Source organism: Lagopus muta, chromosome 1 (assembly GCF_023343835.1).
Source record: "Lagopus muta isolate bLagMut1 chromosome 1, bLagMut1 primary, whole genome shotgun sequence".
Classification (NCBI taxonomy): domain Eukaryota; kingdom Metazoa; phylum Chordata; class Aves; order Galliformes; family Phasianidae; genus Lagopus; species Lagopus muta.
In genome coordinates this window covers 34811104-34819734 of record NC_064433.1, presented here as the reverse complement: position 1 = coordinate 34819734, position 8631 = coordinate 34811104, and positions in this window count along the sequence as shown.

Here is an 8631-nt window from a genome sequence, read left to right as displayed (position 1 = left end):
TCTGAGGCTAAAAGCTTATTCCATACCAAGCCAATAAACTTCTGGCATTGTAATAAATATGTATGAGTATTTAAAAGTTTGAGAGGGAGACAGTGAATAATAAAGTCTCCTAGTTGAATAGGAATAGTGTTAGCTTTTAAAGCTTCAAAAGGTTTGTTAATTTTGTTTTGTTTTGTTTTGTTTTGTTTTGCAGCTATTCAAATTAAAGTACATCCCATTATAAAAACAAAACAGAAACCCTTAGATGTTCCAATTATCTATTAAAATAGATGTTTGGTATAATTTGTGGAGGCTGTGAGCTTTAGAAAGATGTTTTGCCTGTTTGGTCCCCTTGATGATGACGTTGGAATAAACAACAAACTAACTTTGAAGGTAACAGCTAAGTGGCCTTCAGCTAGTGATTGGTAAATTGCTAATTATCTCATATGAAAGATCAGGTTTGTTTCTGTGCTGACCATGTTTCTGTTCCTACTAAACACACAGCACTTCCAAAAGATGGAAATACTATTCCCTATTCCCAGACTAAAAATCACAAGAGATAAATCACGTGAGAAACTAGCAACAAGAATAAGAAAGGCATTATGAATTTGGAGAAAGGTGACTGAGTAAAAGAAATGAAGAAACTTGGGGAAAATATACTTGCTCTGTTGAAAAAAAAAGAGGCAGAATGGAAAAGAGAACCATTTGCTCTTCTTCCCGCTTTTGTTGTTATCTTTTCATTTGATGTTTTTTGTTAAATTTTATTTCTATTTTTTTGCATTTGTGCAATCTGTAACATGGCTTCTAAAATGCTCTGGAAGAGAGAGTGCAGTATGCAAGAGTCTTCCCACTTGTTAATAAAACTAAAGCATCTGAAATGGGAGATTCAAGATAAGCAAATCTAAGAGGTAGCAGCATAAAAATTAATAGATCACGTTTAATGATGGCAGCGTTATGAAAATCAGTGTGTTTTCAGTTGCGAACCATTTGTGTGATTACGTGCTTAAATAAGATCAGCTACACAGTACATCAGCTGCACAGTTGATAGGGAAAAAAAAGAAGATTAAAATGAATATGTTCTGTGAGTACCAACATAAGTAAGAGTTGAAAGAAATGTGGGTTAAGGTTATGCATTTGAAGATTTGAGATGGTGAGAATGAATTATCTTCTCATTGAGCAGGGATACATTTGGCTTTGGAAGATGGAGCTCAGCTGTAGTTGTGTGTTTCTGACCACCGATGTTACAGTCAATTTTGCTGTTTATTTAAGGAGGGACTGTTGATTTAAGTTAAGCTGTTTCTGTCTTGTTATAGAAAAGAAATGGAAATAGTGGGTAATGTACTTAAAATGAGGACTGATACACAGATCAAAAGAAACTCCAACAGTAGCTTAGATTTGTTTAAATTTTTTTTGTTCTATTTTCATCATCACATATGTGCAAACAGAAGAGAAAAGATGTGATATTATCAGATTGATTTCTCTAACTGAACCTAAAAAAAAATACAAATAGAATGAGGTGTACAAATAGATCCCATATTAACCATGCCATCTCCAAACACATTAAAGTATTTCTCTCAGTAGGGATAGATGGATGTCTGTTATTAATAAGAACCATGGCTAGCAGCTCACTAATATATAGGTGAAATGTCTGTATATGTAGCAAAGTACATACAGGCAGAGGAGTAAAACATTGAGCACTTTAAAAAAGAGGAGGCACATCAGTTAAGAATAGAAATGATTATTACATTACAAAGTTCCTTAACATTTTGGAATATCTTACATCATTCTACAGCAGTGGGATTAGGAAAAAGCAACACTGTACAGAGTTACATTGAGTATATTTTTTAATGTTGATGAGTGGTAATTGATCAAAAGGAAATATCACATGGCTAAAACCAGAGGTTTGTCACTTGTGGACAGTAATATTCAAAAATTTACGTTATTTGTACACTGCAATTTAATAAAAAGAGGCATTTGGATTTTTTTCCTTTTTTCCTTTTTTTAATTAAAAGAGCCAACCAAGTAATTTGAGAAATGTACAATGGTGTTTTACACTTAACATATTGCTACTGCTGTCATAAAATCTCATGTTCACCTGCTTGCTCAGGTATTATAATCCAAAACATGTACTTTTTTAACCCTGCTATTTGTCTGTGAAGATGGATGAGAGCAGGAGTAAGCTTTCTGGAGAGTTTTATTGGCCAGATATTGCTAGCTCAAGTTGCAGATCAGCCTGTGCAAAACAGCTGTGAAGACCTGCATTTACAGGTCAGAAGACCTGCATCTCTTTTGATACATGAGGACGTATTCTGTAAAAATTTGCTTTCAACACAACAAAGAGATTCTGAAGCCAAATTCCTGTCTGCTAGAATGGGAAGGGCATGCTGGTAGGAAATGGCATTACAAAGCATATAGTCAGAGAAATGGAAACAAAACTGCAGTGTCCTAGACGTCAGAACAGGCCAGATACCGTCAGCGAAAGGACAAGATTGGCGCAGTGATATGCATCCCAGAAAGGCAGGACAACAGCCCCACTGTAGCTTATTTCTATGAATACAGAGAACTAACACAGTAACAGTCCGTACCAGAAGGCAATATGCTGTGTTAGTGGCTTAAGGACAATATTAAATCTTCCAAAACATACGAAAATCTCCCTGCAAAGCAGGCTTTACACAGACTGCTAGTAGAGGATAATTTTATGATAAGGAAGACTGGTTTGTGATCCTTCACAGGAAACCTGTTCAAAAAACTATCTACAGAGTCCTCATCATTACAGAAATATGCAATACCTAACACTGGTTTGTGGCAGCCCCATAAGCCACCACAGAGAGAGATGACGTTCATTGACACAGGACAACTGTTGTGCAGCTCTTCACTCAACGCATTTATTACACGGAATTTTTCACACTATAGATTGCAAGAGCCTGGTATCCTTAAATTAGCCTCAGCATTCTTAGAGTCATGTAACAGAGGATCCAACAGTCTGCCTCCCAGTAGCAGCAAAAGGCCACCCCAACCTCCATGTCAGGGCCTGATCCTGCACTGCAGTGCAAATAGTCTTCTCACAAAGTTGTAACAAAGCATAAACAGATAAACCCTCCCAAATAAAGATCTCCATACGTGTTAAGTCTCCTACCAGCATGTACTTTTCTTTCATTTACCATTTGTAGAGGTAGAGCACTTAACATATGATAAAGTGCAGAGAGCTCCTGCAAGATGAGACCAAACTGATTATACTATGCTTTAGGCAAAACAGTATTATATCCAGCACTCTGGAAAGGGCTATCCAGGTCCTATCTTGGTTTGCCTATAAACAACAGATTCACTATATAATTGTTATGGTTTTTTTTTTGTTTGTTTGTTTGTTTGTTTTTCCAAAGCATTGGGCAGACCCTTTTGAAATCTCTGTAAAACACCTCTCTTAAGCAAACAGGGCACCAAGCTGAAGTTCAGTCTTTGCTTACATACACAAACTGAAAGAGCTAAAGGTGTAACAGGGCTGCTGCAAACTCCCTTCTGTGCCTTGGAGGAATCTTACACTAGAATGATAAGGATTTTATTTGACCTTTCAATTTAAAGTCTTTCCTGACTGTGATGAGTGACAGTATTTTCAACAACATGAGAGTTTGTTACAGGAAGTTTTAGTGAAGGGCTCTTTTGTTCTGCCTGTACTATTCTTAAAGTATTGTCATATTGAATGCATGTATCTGTCAATTTCTTTTAATGGTTCGACTGAGAGTTGTAAATGGTGATGAAGCCAAGGTGCTGAGCTTTGTGTCTTTTCAAAGTATGAAGTGATGGGTTTGTCCATTTACAGAAAAAAAGAATGAGTTGGAATAGTCAATTCTGGATTTATCCAAGGCTGGATTTAGCCTTAAGGTCTGGACAAAAATTCAGTGTTTTCACCTTGGGTTTTAATATTCTAATATTTCTGTTTCATTAATATTTGGGTATATTTATTTTACCGTCCTTCTGGTGTCATTTCGCTGCATATGTCTTGTCATTCTTTAGATGGTAGTATTTAATATGAAGACTTTCTTTCTACTCTGAGTATTTTGTTCCTTATGAGAATTATGTTACCTAACTATGTGTATGTTTAGACATTAATTTAGCCCTTAAGGAACTTGACATACCTCCCACACATTTGAAGGCACTTGTGTCTATTTACAGAAAACCAAATTTTGACCTGCAGTTTTCTTTGTAAATAAGGAATAAGGAACAACAAGGAGCTTAGGTCATTAGTTAAGAACCAAGTCATTAATTGTACAAATTCATTGCAACTATTCCTTTGCTTATATTACATAGATACTTCAAAGCCTTCACATCAATGAACTGCTCAGCAACTCAAGCTTCTTGAGTTTCCTTGATGACTCCTCTGTGCTCAGATTTATTTGCTGGATGGATGGTACTGAATCAGAACCTGAAAACCTCAAATTACCAGCCTGATTGCTGTCTCTGACTTTATAGTTCTCTCATTAGTAACAATTCTGTATTGTGGAAGTATGAAAAAGCTGATAATATTTGGATTTTTAATTGTTGAGAGATACTTACAGTATACTTAAAAATGCTGTTTTATTATCAGTACCTCTTCTCTCATTCTTGCTGAAAATGTATCATTTTAAAATGAAACTAACCATTCTCCCCAGTTCATTCAGGTATTTCTTATGCTTTCCCAAACTATTCACTCATACCCACTTATTTCATAATCTGTGCAATTCTGCTATAGTTTTGTATTTTAAGAGCAAATATTCTGTTTGCTAAAAGGAAGAAAGTTCAGTAAAATGGGAGAGTTACATAAACAAGGAGAAGATACCACACGTGTGAATTCATACACTACAGTATATTAGAACATGCAATTTCTTTCAACTTAGATGTTGAAATTAGTAGCATTAGTAGCTTACTTGTCATGGAAAATCAGTGTCATCTATTAGGTCAGAAAATCCAACTTTCCATTGCCAGTTTTAATTTCCATAAATAGAAAATCTCACATATAGTGGAAATTACATTCTCAATTTGCCTAACTTCCTATGTGTTGTACAGAGTAATAAAGAAGCCAAGAAAGCATTTGTAATGCCTCTCAGCACTGCCAGAGATTTATTAGTGTGGCAATATTAGGAAAAATAGAAATAACTGAGCCTAAGGTCACCAAATGTTTGAGAGATTGCAGCCACTGCTGCACATGTATATGAGAAGAAAGTAATCTGATCAGTGAGGACCTTGGCTTGCTATGCTTGGCTGCTTCCTAAATACTTCTGAAAAGGTCATCAGATCTTCCTGAGTTTAAGCAGAGAGAAAGGAAAAAATGTTTGTAGCCCTTAAGAAAATCTTAAGAGTGGCCTTACAACCTGCTGGGTACCACGTGATACTTCATAATCAGGCTGAAAAGGAAAAAAAGTCTTTTGAAGATTCTACAGCAAATGGTTCAACTCTCTTTATGTTTTCTATCCTTGCAAATTTTTAAGCTTTTAGCAAATACGACAGGTGTCAGTATTACCAAAATACCAAATACTTGTGCAATAATTCACTTGAGCTAATATAAATAAAGTACACAGAAGTGGTAGGTAACGAACAATGAACTGAATAATGCAGTGCACCCTGATCATCAAAAAAGCACCATGTAGGCATTTAGCACTGTACAGATTTACCTGACATGACAGACAAGAATTACAGTCATTTTACAGGTTCAGGAGTTCGGCCTATTTGGATCTCTTAAGTATTCAGCTGAACACAATGCTGTGAATAGAAATGTAAGTGCAGAACTTTGATAAGCCAGATGATCTTGAAAGTGAGAAGATATTTTTGCCAATGCAGAAGTCACAAAGATATCTTTGAGGCAGATGCGCACATCTAGTATCCAAGTTTTTTAATGATGGCTTCACACAGTGGTACACATTTTCTCTATGTGCTGAAAATAGCTGAAAATGTGTAGGTAGTAGTGACTGACTCAGTATAGAAGTGAGTAATGTAATTGACTCAATATAGAAGAAAGTAATGTAATAACTTTTTTTAAGTAAATGGAAGCAAACTGGACCTAGGAATATCCTTGGTGCATTTTGGGAGTCTTGTCAAGTAAAGAAAATCAAATTGGAAGAAATCAAGTAGCATGGTGAATCGGCCTGGAAATTGAGGGTTGGTGAGCAGAGGAGACAAGAGGTCAAGCTGGGCAGCTTGACTGAGAGCAGATCCCTGAAGTTCCCAAACCTCTGCAGGCATCGAAGTGCTTTGAAAGGCACAGGCATTGTCCCTGATGAACCTGCAGACACAGAGGATAATAAACTCTCAGTAACTGAATTAGCAGTAAACAAATATAACCTTGTTCATGAACTACACAGGGGTTGGTGTAGAACTGAATGCTTGTTCTCTCCATTTGTTTTTTGTTTTATTTCTTGCACAGGAGGTTACATAACGAAACCTCTGTTCTACAAGAGCATTGTTACAAAATAGCATCCATGAATCCTTTCCCTGGTCCCTTCACACATGGACTTGTTAAATGACACTCGACTTTAGGCTGTAAATAAAAGACATAGCTGAACCAAGGGTCCTACTCTCATTTGCTGCTGAAGCTGGAAGGAATTACATGAGATCACAGAGTGCAGACAGAAAACACAGTTGTGTGTTTAAGGTTGCTAATGCTGGTGAGTTCCATAGGATTATGTCTCTGCCTCTGCTATGTGATATGCCTTAGTAAAATAAGACTTGCCAGATGTGGAATGTTCCTTATTTTTAAGGCAAATATAAGGTTAAATTAGCCATATTCATTCTTGTGTATTATTCACATTCCACTTTCATGAACATGACAACAACAAAAACCCGCAAAATAAACCCTCACCAAAAACAAGCAAACAAAACAAAACAAAACCCAAAGCACAAATAAATAAATAAAACAAAAACCAGAGAAAACTCCTGATTTGGTCTCCCTACAAGAGTTCAGAATATCTTTCTTTTTTTTTTTTTTTCCTGGTGATTAAAATAGTGGCTTATTGAAATTAAGTTAATAATTTAAGGAAATGCATTAGTATCATGCAAAGGAAATTATGTTTGTAGTTCACTCTGAGTATGAAAGAGGATAAATACAATCATGTTTTAAACGAGTCAGCTACTAAGTTGGTCAGAAGAGATTTCTCCATAAAAGACCTTCAGTTGTAAGGACAGAAGAATTAAAGTCTCTTGAAAATGTAAGCAAAGAAAATGTTTCTTGTTTAACTCCTACTGAGTTCAGCAAAATACAAATTCATGACTGTCATTCTTTCTAAATGAAAGCAATTGTATTAACAAAATGTTTGATCCCATCACCGGTCTCCACTTGTAAAGGGAACACCCGCAAGACCTCAGATTGACTGATCTCTGACATGAAAACAGGCCACCCACTGAAAAATGAATATGAAACAAAACATTGAATAGTTGATCATCAAGAGGCATTACTTACTGTGTACTCTGACCAAAATAGGCTTCCTGGGTGCGAAAAGCAATGTCAAGTTTGTATAACAACTATCATAATGCAGATACAAAGCATGAAAGTAACTATTTCGTAGTAGTCTTTATTCTGTCATTTATGTCTTAATTTTCAAATGCTGGATTTTTGCCACTCTAACGATGTTGTTTTTTTCCAATTGTATGCATATAGAATTCTATTTCATGTATCAGGAATTCTGTATTCCATGTATCAGGAGTAGGATTACTGCATAAACCGAGATCAGCACACAATGCATTGTCCTCAGAGACCTCAACTCCATTTATAGAAAGAGACATTAGAACAACATTTGTTAACTCAAATAGATGATATTTCAAAGGGAGAAACTAAACCACTGTATTCAAAAATTATTCCTTTGTGCTTCTAGCTATATTAAAATTAGAATCATGACTGAGATTTGCAAAACAGCAGTGAGAAAATGAAAAAACAAAAGTCTTCCATTTTAATTAGTTAAATTCCAAGTTAATCAAAGCATTTTAGCCACATATTCTATCTCATTAAAGAAAAAAAAGTACTTCATGGAAACATATCTATTTTCATAGCACTTTCCTGTGGACATCTTTGTGGGCATTTCTGACCAGAGAGAGAAAGAATGGGGATGAGAGGCGCTTACATCTTCAAACAAGAGTAAGCAACAATGTATAATCGTATTTTAACCAGATAAAATGCTTGTGTGGGGCAGGGAAAGTTCATTACATCACTACTGACCTAACAACTCACCACAGTTTTGTTTTGTTTCAGAATAGGGTGTGAGGAATTCATGATGACCAAAATTCTGATCCCGAACCACGAAAAGAAGACACAATGGAAGTTACATTTGCATATGTCCATTTATCAACTTTAATTTTAGGTAAAGTTATGTAAATTCCAGAGTGATTAGTAAACACTGATATTTCTAGAACTGTAAAATTCCCATCCAGGAGAGCTCCCAAGCCCATTTCCTCTCCTGCAAGATAGCACACAAATAATAATAGGTTTAACTGTGATTGAAGTCAAGGAAACTTTTGCATATATGTAAAGTTGTTGGAACATACGGTTGTGTGATTTATGGGCATAAATTCTGTTTACCGCTAGGTAAAGCTGAACAACAGATAAAGATCTTTTTGTAATTCTAGATCTAGTAAAAAGTACCTAAAATACAAAGATTAATTAGGACAACACTGGCTGGAGAGGAAGAAATA